Source organism: Pristiophorus japonicus, chromosome 5 (assembly GCF_044704955.1).
Source record: "Pristiophorus japonicus isolate sPriJap1 chromosome 5, sPriJap1.hap1, whole genome shotgun sequence".
In the NCBI taxonomy this organism is placed as follows: domain Eukaryota; kingdom Metazoa; phylum Chordata; class Chondrichthyes; family Pristiophoridae; genus Pristiophorus; species Pristiophorus japonicus.
The window spans coordinates 192244236-192258888 of NC_091981.1; the positions used below are offsets into that span (position 1 = coordinate 192244236).

Here is a 14653-nt window from a genome sequence, read left to right on the forward strand (position 1 = left end):
GGTGATGATTGGGAAGCCTTTGTGGAGCGTCTCAACCCAGTACTTCGTGGCCAACGAGCTGGAGACGGCGATCAAGCGCAGGGCGATTCTCCTCACCCTATGTGGATCTTTGATTATATAGCCTTGTCAAAAATCTGCTGGCACCGGTCAAACCAGACAAGATTTATACAGAGCTGTACACGCTGGTTCGGGAACACCTCAAGCTGAAGGAGAGCATCCTAATGGCCAGGTATTGCTTTTACACGTACCATTGCTCTGAGGGCCAGAACATAGCGAGCTTTGTCGCTGACCTAAGACACCTTGCAGGACAGTGCGAATTTGCCGGATCTTTGGAGGAAATGTTGCGGGACTTTTTCTTGCTTGAAATCAGCCACGAGGTCATTCTTCGCAAATTGCTGTCTGCCGAATCCCTAGATCTGAGCAAGGCCATCACGATAGCCCAGGCTTTCATATCCACGAGCGACAACACAAAACAGATATCTTCACAGCATCGAAGCTCACCGGCAAGTACTGTGCATAAAATAATGCCTTTAGCAGGCAGAACTGTACATGGCAGGATCTACACGACCGCAGATGCCAGGCCTAGGGTAACTCAGAGGCCGCTGCGGGGTGTGAATGCGTATCCATTAATATCATGCTGGCGCTGCGGGGGCAGTCATAGAGCCCATTAATGTCGATTCAAGCACTATGTGTGCAAGGGCTGTGGAACAATGGGGCACCTCCAGCGAATGTGCAAACAACCTCTGACTCACCATGTGGCAGAGTCAGCACAGGACAACCGATCCAGCATGGATCACGCTGAACGAGCAGAAGAGGCAACTCAACCTAAGGATGAAGAGGAAGTGTATGGGGTACACAACTTCACCACCAAAAGCCCTCTGCTAATGTTAAAAGTTAAACTTAATGGCATTCCAGTCTCCATGGAATTGGACACAGGGGCGAGTCAATCATGAGCCAGAAGGCTTTTGAGAAACTGTGGGGCATCAAGGCACAGAGGCTAAAATGGAGCCCGATTCAGACAACGCTCCGCACTTACAGCAAAGAACTTGTATCTGTTATTGGCAGTGCGGCAGTGAAAGTATCGTACGACGGAATGGTGCATGATTTACCACTATGGATTGTACCAGGCGATGGCCCAAAGCTGTTTGGCAGAAGCTGGCTAGGAAAGATCCGATGGAACTGGGATGACATCAAAGCACTGTCTTCGGTGAATGACGCCTCGTGCGCCCAGGTGCTAAACAAATTCCCGCCGTTATTTGAGCCAGGCATCGACAACTTCACAGGTGCCAAAGTGCAGATCCATCTTGTTCCTGAAGCACGGCCCGTTCATCATAAGGCCCGAGCAGTCCCATATATGATGCGAGTGAAAGTCGAGATCGAGCTGGACAGACTTCAGCGAGAGTGAATCATACCGCCAGTCGAGTTCAACGAGTGGGCCAGTCAAATCGTGCCAGTGCTAAAGAGCGATGGGACAGTCAGAATCTGCTGGGACTACAAGGTAACGATCAGGACCAGTACCCACTACCTAAAGTAGATGATTGATTTGCAATGCTAGCAGGGGGAAAGTCGTTCACCAAGCTACATCTAACCTCTGCTTACATGACACAGGAACTGGCTGAACCTTCGAAAAAATTGACGTGCATCAACACGCACAAAGGACTTTTTGTGTACCACAGATGCCCCTTTGGGATTCGCTTGGCTTGGCCATCTTCCAGAGGAACATGGAGAGTCTGCTGAAATCAATTCCATGCACCGTGTTGTCCCAAGACGACATCTTGATCACTGGTTGCAACACCACCAAACACTTGCACAACCTGGAAGAGAATCTAGAGCGACTGGACAGAGTGGGACTCAGGCTGAAACGCTCCATGTGTTTTCCTGGCGCCAGAGGTTGAATTACTGGGGAGAAAGATTGTGGCAAACAGCATCAGACCTACGGACTCCAAGACGGAGGCCATCAAGAATTCACCCAGACCACAGAATGTAACGGAGCTGCATTCGTTCCTGGGACTCAACCATTTTGGTAACTTTCTACCGGTGTTGAACACTTTGCTGGAAACCTTGCATTTATTGCTATGCAAGGGTAACGACTGTGTCTGTGGTAAATCTCCAAGAGACAGCCTTTAATAAGGCCAGAAACCTGCTGTGCTCTAACAAGTTACTTTTATTGTATGACCCATGTAAACGTTTAGTACTAGCGTGATGCGTCGTCGTACGGGGTCGGTTGTGTGTTACAGCAAGCAAATGTGTCAGGCAAACTGCGACCGGTTGCATATGCATCCAGAAGTTTATCCAAGGCTGAAAGAGCCTACAGTATGGTTGAGAAAGAAGCATTAGCATGTGTATACAGGGTTAAGAAAATGCAGCAATACCTATTTGTTCTCCAGTTCGAGCTCAAAACTGACCACAAACCGCTTACTTCACTGCTCTCAGAAAGCAAAAGTAACACCACCAATGCTTCGTCCCGCATCCAAAGATGGGCACTAACATTGTCTGCATATGATTATGTAATCCGCCACAGACCAGGCACTGAAAACTGCGCTGACGCCCTCAGTCGGCTATCATTGCCCACTACCGGGTGGAAATGGCGCAATCTGCAGACTTGCTTCTGGTAATGGATGCTTTTGAGAACGAGGGGTTACCTGTCATGGCTCGCCAGATCAGGACCTGGACTAGCCAAGACCCTGTACTATCATTAGTAAAAAGCTGCATCCTTAATGGGAGGTGGTCGGCGATTCCCGGGGAAATGCAAGATGAAATTAAGTCGTTCCACCGACGTAAGGATGAATTGTCCATCCAATCGGATTGACTCCAATGGGGGAGTCACGTGGTTTTGGCAAAAAAAGGCAGGGAAACGTTTATATGCAACCTACACAGTACCCACCTAGGCATAGTCATGATGAAGGCTATCGCCAGGTCGCACGTTTGGTGGCCCGGCATTGACTCCGAATCGGAGTCACGCATACACCAATGCAACACTTGCTCACAGTTGAGCAACGCACCCAGGGAGGCCCCACTGAGCCTGTGGTCATGGCCTTGCAAACCATGGTCCAGGGTCCATGTAGACTTTGTTGGCCTTTTTCTAGGAAAGATGTTTCTAGTAGCAGTGGACGCTTACTCCAAATGGATTGAATGTATAATATCATCTTGTACGTCCACTGCCACCATTGAAAGTCTTAGGGCCATGACCACCACCCATGGTTTGCTCAACGTCCTTGTTAGTGACAATGGACCCCGTTTCACCAGCTTGGAATTCAATGAGTTCATGACCTGCAATGGCATTAAGCATGTCAGGTCTGCCCCATTTAAGCCCGCATCCAATGGTCAAGTGGAATGGGCAGTCCAAACCATCAAGCAGAGCTTGAAACGCGTAACAGACTGCTCCTTGCAGACCCGGTTATCTCGGGTCCTGCTCAGCTACCGGATGCAACCCCACTCGCTCACCGGGGTTCCCTCTGCAGAATTGTTAATGAAGAGAGCACTCAAAACCAGGCTCTCCTTAGTCCACCCAGATCTCAATGATCACGTAGAAACCCGGCGGCACCGGCATAACGTGTACAATGATCACGCGGCTGTATCACGTGACATTGAGGTTAATGATCCTGTGTTTGTTCTCAATTACGGTCATGGTCCCAAATGGATTGCTAGCACTGTTTTAGCCAAGGAGGGGAATAAAATATTTGTTGTTAAACTGTTGAATGGGCAAACGTGCAAAAAGCACTTGGATCAGACCAAACTGCGATTCACTGACAACCAAGAACAGTTTGAAGAAGACACCACCATCTATGATCCACCACCACACACCCAACCAGCAATCGACCTCGCTGTCAACCACGGATGAACCCACCATGTCTGACAGTCCGATCAGACCAGCCGCACGGCCATGCAGCAATGATCTGACCAACTCACCCATGCCAGGAATTCAACTCAGGCAATCGACCCAGGAACGCAGAGCGCCAGATCGCCTCAACCTGTAAATAACAACTTGTACATAAGACTTGAGGGGGGGGTGATGTTATGTATGCAAACATCACCAATGTGTAAGACTTGCCATCAGGGGGATCATCTGTGGGAGACCCAAGGGTCACCTGTGCACCCTGGGCAAGCAGGTATAAAAAGCAATCTACCATGCTGTTTCCTCACCTTGGAGTTAAGTTAAAGAGACCAAGGTTACAATGGTTTGAGCTGACAACACAATCTTGTGGAGTTATTCTGAACATAATAGCACAATTTGAAGAAGTGCAGGCAGGTTATCCCTGGTGTCCTGGCCAACATTTATTCCTCAATCAACATAATAAAACACAGCTTATCTGGTCATTATTACATTGCTGTTTGTGGCAGCTTGCTGTGCGCAAATTGGCTGCCGCGGTTCCCACATTACTACAGTGACTACACTCCAAAAGTACATAATTGGCTGTAAAGCGCTTTGAGACATCTGGTGGTCGCGAAAGGTGCTGCATAAATGTAGACTCCTGAGGTTCTCACTCTAACCAACATCCCCAGCATCGAAGTACTGACCACACTCGACCAACTCCATTGGGCGGGCCATATTGTCTGCATGCCCGACACGAAACTCCCTAAGCAAGTGCTCCACTCGGAATTCCTATGCAGCAAGCGAGCCCCAGGTGGGCAGAGGAAATGCTTCAAAGACACTCTCAAAGCCTCCTTGATAAAGTGTAACGTCCCCACTGGCACCTGGGAATCCCTGGCCCAAGACCGCCCAAAGTGGAGGAAGAATATCCGGGAATGCGCTGAGCACCTCGAGGCTCATCGCCGAAACCAAACAGACTGCGGAAGAAGCGTGTGGCAAACCAGGCTCCCCACCCACCAGTTCCTTCAACCACTGTCTGCCCCACCTGTTAAGAGACTGTAATTCCCACATTAGTGTACAGCCACCTGAGAACTCACTTTTAGAGTGGAAGCAAGTCTTCCTCAAATTTGAGGTACTGCCAATGATGATGATGATATAAATGTAAGTCTTTCTTTTCTTTCAAGGCTTCTTCAACAGCACCTCCCAAACCCGTGACCTCTGCCACCTAGAAGGACAAGTGCATGGGAACACCATCAACTCCAAGTTCCCCTTCAAGTCACACACCATGCTGACTTGGAACTATATTGCCATTCCTTTATCGTCATTGGGTCAAAATCCTGGAACTCCCCCGTGCGCCTCCCCCCCACCACCCCAACAGCACTGTGGGAGTACCTTCACCACATGGACAGCAGCGGTTCAAGAATGGACAATAAATTCTGACCTTGCCAGTGACGCCCACATCCTATGAATGAATAAAAAGAAAAACTGAACATGCATTCAGCAGCAGGTAGGACCACCACCACCCCCCCCCCCCCCCGCCCCCGCCGAGCACCATTTACAAGGATGGTCAATTACTTACAGGTTACTTGCTGGTTGATCTCTTCTGACTGTTGCTGTGGTTGATGCTTTCTAAAATTACTCCAAGTTGCAAAGGTCTACAGGGAGTGGTGTGGCAGGCGCTGAAGGGCTTTTTGCTGACTTCAAGGTTTCTGCACCAACCAGTTGCTCCCAGACATGGGTGCACTAGTAGTTTTTCCCTTTGAAATACAGTATGACTTGGGGAATGAAAAGAGGCCATGTAGAGCAGGACAAGGGAGGAAAAAGGAGGGAAGAGCTCCAAAAAGGCCATTTTTGCTCAGCATGTTCAAGCAGTAATTTTCCTACCTCAACCTCAGCAGGGAACACTGTGACATCTGCGCTTCAGTAAAGATGTCCTCACTGAATTCTGCCACCTACTGCCACAACTGCAACCTCGGAGCAGGGCAAGGACTGCATTGCCAGTAGCTGTGAAGGCAACAGTGGCGATAAACATTTATCTGACTGGCTCCTGCCAGGTTGGAGCTGGAGACATTTGCAATATTATTTCGCAGTTTGCCGTCCACTGTTGCATAAGGGAGGTCACTGAGGCTCTCTATTCAAAGAAAATTAACTACATTTCATTCTCTTGCCAGAAATAAGCAGGTGTAGTGAACACACAGCTTCTGTAGGATTCCAGGCTTCCCCATGGTGCAGGGTACCATTGATTGCACACACATCTCTTTGCGGGTGCCGCATGTAAACTTTGCCGTACACCGGAATTGAAAGGGATCCACTCCCTGAATGTCAAGCTGGTGTGCGACCATAGGCAGCGAATCATGCATGCCAATGGCCGGTATCCTAGCAGCCATCCCGATGCATTCATTCTATGGCACTCTGCTGTGTTAACTGCATTTGATCCACCATGTCATTCCAAGGGGTGGCTGCTGGGTGACAAGGGCTATCCATTGACAACACGGTTCATGACTCCAGTGCGCAAACCTTGCATACATGGGCAGCATGCGTACAATGAAAGCCAAACTGACACAAAAAATGATGGAGCAGACCATTGGGGTGCTGAAAATTTCTTGGCATCATAAGGGCACAGCCCTTGCCACCAGCTATACGGCAAGCAACTGAAGTGCAGGAGCATGAGGAGGATGAAGAGGTGGAAGAGGGAGGCAACCTAGACAGCTCCTTTCTGTGCGGGCTCTTGGTGAAGAACTCATCTGAGTCCAACACCTTACCTTCCCTCTTTCACTGATCATCACAGCGTCTGCTTGACCGCAATGCAAAAATAAAAGCCACCACAAAATAAACATTCCAAACCAAATTTATAAATGAAATCATGCCATATTGCACACACAAGTCAACTAATCACCTTAGTGCCCATCACCCATGTGCCTTAACCTGTCCTAGTGCTTCTATGCAGTGCTACCCCAGTGGCTGCAGCATGGCTGGTGGAAAGCTGCCAACCTTCAGTGGCGAACACTATAGATGGCCTTGGACAATGACCGAGAGCACCTCTGGGCCTAGAAGGCACAGCTGCGGACTACACCATCTTGGCATGTGTGGCAGCAGTCTGGGCTGGCTGGCTGACAGGCAACAGCAAGGGCACTGGTGGAATGGCAGTGGTGCAAGGATGAATGCTGTCATCCTGAGAGTTGACGGCAGGTTCGTGCTCCATGGACCCACTGCCACTCCACCAGGGTGGCACCTCAACAATCGTTTGGAGAACAAATTGCTGGAATGTTTTGATACCTTGTGAGCCCCTTTGAACACTGTAATCCGCAGCCATGATGGCAGCAGTCTCAGCTTGAATGGCAGTAATCTGACCTTGCATGACAGAAGTCCGAGCTTCCACTGCAACACCCAGGCATTGGATGCCTGCTACTTGTGCTGCAATGGAAGCTTAGACAGCAGCCATCAGACGCCGCATCATGGTTAGGTCCACAATTGGGCTAATGGAGTTGGCCACCACTTCCATGCTAGAAAGGGTGTTCTCCAAGCTCTGCACTGTATAAGGTTGGTGCCAGACTCCTCCATGCTACTTAACATTGCATGCAGGCTTTCTGGCAGGCCTGCCAATGCACCAAGCAGTTCATTATGAATACCCATCAGCCTTCCTCATCGAAGCGCTCATCCAAGTCCTCTGCAGCATAACTCGTGTGTGACCTCGCCCTCTAGCAAACTGGCATCTGCGCTATCCTTGCTCCCTGCTCTGGCTGCAGGCCACTCATGCCCGGTAGCTCAACACATGCAGATCTCACCTCTATGCTATCCACTAAATTACATGCAGTGTCAGTATCTGAGTTGGTGACTGAGTGTGGAATCGAGTGGTGGCATATCTTCATCATCATTCTCTTCTTGCTGTTCCTTCACTACCTGGTCAGATTGCACTTCTTGGGTATCTGAAAGGAGAATGGCACAAGGGTAAGGTGAGGGGAGGGGGTGAACACTAAATGAAGCTTGTAAATCAATTGAGATTGTGGGATGAGGGGCAAATGGGATGTGGGCAGGAGAATTAGGTATGAGGATACCATAATCTTTGATGGTTTCAGCCCCGCCACTGGCAATGGCTTCAGCGATGGCCATTCCACTAATGGCCAACATCATCACCTCCATGGGGTTAGGACTTGCAGGTGCACCTGTCCCCCGCTGGTTAGCTTGTGCTGCTGCCGGTTGTGCGCCACCTTTTTCTGCAAGAGAGATTGTTAAGTCTAGAAGAACTCCACAAGACGGAGTACTGTGAGCTAAAACTGATGTGACTTTAGTCTCTTTAATACAACTCCAGAATGCCTAAGCAGCATGGAAGACTCCCTTGTACGAGGTGAACAGGTGACCCTTGGGCCTCCAACATTTGCACCCTCTGGTGGCAAGTCTTACACAATTACAATGTTTAAATACATAGCATCACTCCTCCCCAAAGTCTTTCATACAAATTATTTACAAGTTGAGATGATCCGGAGCCCTTCGCTCCATGGTTGATCGTCGGAGCTCAAACTCTGGCATGGGTGAGTTGGTCAGACCATTGCTGCGCTGTGGCACGGCTGGTCTGACAGGACTATTGGGATTGGTGGCTTCATCCTCTTGATTGACAGCGAGGTCGATTGCTGGTTGGGTGTGTGTTGGTGTGTCGATGATGGAGATGTCCTCTTCAGGTTGTTCCTGGTTGTTGGTGAACCGCAGTTTGGTCTGATCCAAATGCTTTCTGCACAGTTGTCCATTCAATAGTTTGACTATAAATACTCTATTCCCCTCCTTGGCCAAGACAGTGCCAGCAATGCATTTAGGACCATGACCATAATGGAGAACAAACACAGGGTTGTTAACATCAATGTCACGCGATATAACTGCACAATCGTGGTACATGTTTTTCCGGTGATGCCGGTTTTCCACATCATCATTTAGATCCGGGTGGACTAGGGAGAGCCTGGTTTTGAGTGCTCTCTTCATTAACAATTCTCCAAGGGGAACCCCAGTGAGCGAGTGGGGTCGCGTCCGGTAACGGAGCAGAACCTGAGCTAAACAGATCACACGTTTCAAGCTCTGCTTGATAGTTTGGACTGCCCGTTCCGCTTGACCATTGGATGCAGGCTTAAACGGAGCTGTCATGCTTGATGCCATTGCGAGTCATTAACTTGTTGAATTCCACGCTGGTAAAACACGGTCCATTGTCACTAACAAGGACGTCGGGCAAGCCATGGGTGCCAAACATAGCCCGAAGGATTTCAATGCTGGCAGTGGATGTGTTGGACGACATGATTACGCATTCAATCCATTTAGAGTAAGTGTCCACTATAACTAAAAACATTTTTCCGAGAAAGGGGCCAGCAAAATCTACGTGGATCCTGGACCAAGGTTTGGAGGGCCATGACCACAGACTCAAAGGAGCCTCCCTAGGTGCATTGCTCAATTGTGAGCATCTGTAGCACTGGTGTACGCATGACTAAGTCTGAGTCAATGCTGGGCCACCAAACATGCGACCTGGCTACAGCCTTCATCATGACTATGCCTGGGTGGGTATTATGCAAGTCCCCTATAAACGTTTCCCTGCCTTTTTTTGGCAAAACCACATGATTACCCCATAAGAGACAATCCGACTAGATGGACATTTCATTTTGAGTCGGTGAAATGGCTTAATCTCATCTTGCATTTTCCCGGGAACGGCCAACCAGCTCCCATTGAGGACACAACTTTTTACAAGTGATAGCACAGGATCCTGGCTGGTCCAGGTCCTGATCTGGTGAGCAGTGACGGGTCACCCCTCACTCTCAAAAACATCCATGACCAGAAGCAAGTCTGCGGGCTGCGCCATTTCCACCCAGGTAGTGGGCAATGGTAGCCGACTGAGGGCATCAGCACAGTTCTCCGTGCCTGGTCTGTGGCGGATAACAGTCATAGGTGGACAATGTTAGTGCCCATCTTTGGATGCATGATGAAACATTGGTGTTTATACCTTTGCTTTCTGAAAACAGCGAAATGTGCGGTTTGTGATCAGTTTCAAGCTCAAACCGAAGTCCAAATAGATATTGGTGCATTTTCTTAACCCCATGTACACATGCTAATGCCTCTTCCTCGACCATACTGTCGGCTCTTTCAGCCTTAGACAAACTTCTAGACGCGTATGCAACCGGTTGAAGTTTGCCCGATACATTGGTTTGTTGTAAACACAGCAGACCCTGTACGAAGATGCATCATAAGCTAGCACTAATCGTTTACACGGGCCATACAGTACAAGTAACTTATTAGAACAAAGTAGGTTCCTGGCCTTCTCAAAGGCTGTCTCTTGAGATTTACCCCAAACCCAGTCATCACCCTTTCGTAGCAACATGTGGAACGGTTCCAGCAAAGTGCTTAACCCGGGTAGAAAGTAACCAAAATAGTTGAGGAGGTCCCAGGAACGAACGCAGCTCCGTCACATTCTGTGTTCTGGGTGCATCCTTGATGACCTTTATCTTTAAGTCCGTGGGTCTGATGCAGTCTGCCACAAATTTTCTCCCCCAAAATTCGACCTCTGGCGCCAGGAAAATACACTTGGAGCGTTTCAGCCTGAGTCCCACTCTGTCTAGTTGACTTTGTGACTTAGAATCTCTTCCATGTTGTGCAGGTGTTCGGTGGTGTCACGACCGGTGATCAGGATGTTGCATTGATACACAACGGTGCGCAGAACCGATTTCAGCAGAGTTTCCATGATCCTCTGGAAGATAGCAGTAGCCAAGCGAATCCCAAAAGGGCACCTGTGGTATATAAACAGTCCTTTGTGTGTGTTGATGCAGGTCAATCTTTTCAAAGATTCAGCCAGCTCCTGTGTCATGTAGGCGGAGGTTAGGTTCAACTTGGTGAATGACTTTCCCCCTCGCTAACGTTGCGAACAGGTCATCTGCCTTTGGTAGCGGGTACTGATCTTGTAACGAGACTTGGTTGATTGTTACCTTATAGCTCCGCAGATTCTGACCGTGCCATCGCTTTTCAACACTGGAACAATCAGACTGTCCCACACTTTGAACTCGACTGGCGATATGATTCCCTGTTGAAGTCTGTCCAGTTCGATCTCGAACCGCTCAAGCCTTGTGATGAATGGGCCTTGCATCGGCGACTAAATGGATCTGCATCTTGGTGCCTGTGAAGTTGCCGATGCATGATTCAAATAGTGACAGAAACTTGCTCAGCACTTGGGCGCACGAAGCATCATCCACTGAAGATAGTGCTTTGATGTCGTCGCAGTTCCATCAAATCTTTCCCAACCAGCTTTGCCGAATAGAGGTGGCCTGGTACAATCCACAGTGATAAATCATGCACAGCTCCATCGTATGATACCTTAACTGCCGCACTGCCAATGACTGCTATGAGCTCTTTGGTGTAAATGCGCAGCTTTGTCTGAATTGGGCTCAGTTTGGGCCTTATTGACTTGTTGCCCCACAGTTTCTCAAAAGCCTTCTGGCTCATAATTGACTGACTCGCTCTCGTGTCCAACTCCATTGATACCGGAATACCGTTCAATTTGACTTTCAGCATGATAGGAGGGCTCTTGGTGGTGAAGGTGTGTACCCCATACACTTCTTCCTCGGGTTGTCTCTCATGTTTGTTCTGCACAGGATCGATCATCCTCTGCCGATTCTGCCACGTGGTGAGTCGCAGCACTCTTGCACATTCGCTGGAGGTGCCCCATTGTTTCACAGCCTTTGTACACGTAGTGCTTTAATTGACTTTGATGGGCTCAATGATTACCCTCGCAGCGCCAACATGGTGCTCATAGATTTGCATTCATGCAGGTCCTGCCATATGCAGTTCTGCCTGCTAGTGACATTATTTTATGCACAGTACTTGTCGGTGAGCTTCGATGCTGGGAAGATATCTGTCTGGTACTATCACTTGTGGATATGAATGCCTGGACTATCGTGATGGCCTTGCTCAGGTCTAGGGATTCGGCAGACAGCAGCTTGCGAAGAATGACCTCATGGCCAATGCCAAGCACAAAAAAGTTGCGCAGCATTTCCCCCAAAAATCCAGCAAATTCGCAAGTTCCCGCAAGGCGTCTCAGGTCGGCGACATAACTCACCACGTCCTGGCCCTCGGAGTGGTGGTGCGTGTAGAAGCAATACCTGGCCATTAAGACTCTCCTTCGGCTTGAGGTGGTTCTGAACCAGCATACACAACTCTGTATATGTCTTCTCCACTGGTTTCTCCAGTGCCAGCAGATTCTTGAAGAGGCTGTATATTGTGGACCCACACACGGTGAGGATAATTGCCCTGCGCTTGATCGCTTTATTGTCCGCATCCAGCTAGTTGGCCACGAAGTACTGGTCAAGACGGTCACTGAAGGCTTCCCAATCATTACCCTCTACAAATCTCTTTAAAATACCTATGGCAGCCATGACCGCGTGAAAGTTCGTTATCTGTTACTCATCGCCAATTGTTAAGTATGGAAGAACTCCACAAGACTGAGTACTGTGAGCAAAAACTGATGTGACCTTAGTCTCTTTAATACAACTCCAGAGTGCCGAAACAGCATGGCAGAAAACCTTTTATACTCCCTTGCATAAGGTGCGTTGATGACCCTTGGGCCCCCAACAGTTGCACCCTCTGATGGCCAGTCTTACACAGTTACAATGTTTACATACATAACAGAGAGGGAACTGTGTCAGAGAGCGTCATGCAATCTGTTTGGGTGATGTGGCTGTTATGATTGAATAGCTGGCAATGTGTGCAAGCTATTAGATGTGAGTATGAGTCTTGCAGTCGTGCTAAGTGTGCGAGGATGAGATAAAGCTATGAATGTTAGGTATGAGTCCTGATTGTTTGAGATTGTTGTAGGTGAGTGATTAGTTGTTGTGAATATAGGAGTGCTTCAGGTTAGTGATGCAGTTGGTAGGATATGACATTTGAAGATGCATTCACTGATCTTGACCACTCAGGTCACTGAACTTCTTGCGGTACTGGATCCCCAGGTCCTCGGGCATGAACCCCTGGCATTGATCTCTGCAGCTATTTGCTCCCACTGCCTTTTGTGTGTGTATCTGGACGGCCTCCTGGCCCCCTGCAGATACAGGACATCTATCCTACTTTCCACCTCCTCCACCACCAAGGCCTCCAGTACAGCATCTGAAAATCTTGCAGTCTGCTCTCTCTCTCTCATGCTGTGCCTTTCTTCACTGTTTCCCAGGTCAGATTCACTTCCTGAATGTCTGCTAGCACCTGCTCCCACAACAATGTACCTCCTCTTTAAGCTGTAACTGATGTTAGCCTCTCATGATATTGGCTCCCTGCTGATGCATGCAGAAAATGAAGTGTGCTGGTTTGAGGCTGAAATCATTTAAATGAGCAGGCAGCATGAAGTTGGCGTGCTGGCTGCATTGCAATCAATGGCCACGAGTTAATCGCGCATTGCAATACTTGTGCCAGTTTTCGGGGGCTATCCAATTTAACCACCAGGGAGCTTTGAGGAATGTTGTCAGACACCAGTAAAATTCCCTGCTCTCCTTTGAATGCCATCATGGGATTCTCAACATTCACCTGAACCATCAGAGCAGGCAAATGGAATCTCAGTTTTACACTACAACCAAGTTGCAGTGAAGAGGGATGTCACCAAGTTCCAGGTCGGTGATTGGACCGTGGGCAGGTACAGCAGGAGCAGCGAGGTCGGGGCGAAGGAGCGGCAAGAGATTGTAGAGGGATTTGATCGGGGCCCTGGAGAGGTGTGAGTTCGGGGCCAGAAGAGGCGAGGGCCATGGAGCAGCATGGGCCAACCACACTGCGATATGTGTGCACACTAGGTCTGTGCAGCAGAGCATAGAAATTTACAGAGCAGGAGGAGGCCATTTCGGCCCATCGTGTCCATGCCGGCCGACAAAGAGCTGCATGGCCCTTGGTCAGCAGCCCTAAAGGTTACATATAAACGTATGAACAATGACGGAAAGGCAAAGAGCATACAGCCCACACAACTGAGACACCTTAATACTGAAACATTCTACGCTCCACCCCAACTGGAGCCATGTGATCCCCTGGGAGAGGCAAAAACCAGATAAAAACTCAGGCCAATTTAGGGAGAAAAAGATCTGGGAAAATTCCTCTCCGATCCATCCAGACGATCGAAACTAGTCCAGGAGATCACCTTGGCCATATTCTATTCCATGCAGTACTTATGATTATATCTGTGCCGTCCAACAAAAGGTCATGTAGTCTAATCCCAATTACCAGCTCTAGGTCCATAACCCTGCAGGTTACTGCACTTCAAGTGCCCATCCAACCATCTCTTAAAAGTGGTAAGGGTTTCTGCATCCATTACTCTTCCAGGCAGTGAGTTCCAGATCCCCACAACCCTCTGAGTAAAAAAAGCCCCCCCCTCAAAACCTTCCACCAGCGTCTTGGTTAATCCTTGCCACTGGACCAAGACCTAGCTCTGTCAACCCAGTGTGGTGGCTGGTGGTTAAAAAAATCCACGCACAGGCATCTCCCATCTTTCAAGATTTAGTTCGAGACCTGGAATTTTAGGTCCTTCGTGGAAACACCCGTGAACATTTTGACATGGAAGCAAGTCATCTTCGATTCGAGGGACTGCCTATGATGCTGACAACCAAGGCACTTCATCTCAAAAAAGTAAATAATTGTGTAAAATGCATTTTAAAATCAAAAATGGCACTATAAAAAGGAGTATTATTGCAATACAGTTCTACTTTAATGCAAACTGCAATGGTTATCAAAATGAGAATGCAGAAGTGAGATTTTGAAACCAAACTGTTCTGGATATTATGCTTACCTGAAAACTCACTATTGAATCACCTAAACTATAGTAACTTTGATGAGTTCCGAATCACTCTCGCTACA

The 14653-nt window shown here is 48.6% G+C and overlaps 1 protein-coding gene across 1 annotated transcript in view; it reads right to left on the reverse strand.

Annotated features, from left to right (window-relative positions):
• LOC139263941 (adenylate cyclase type 1-like) overlaps positions 1-14653 on the reverse strand; it is a 513151-nt gene that overhangs the window by 484627 nt on the left and 13871 nt on the right. The window lies entirely within an intron of this gene.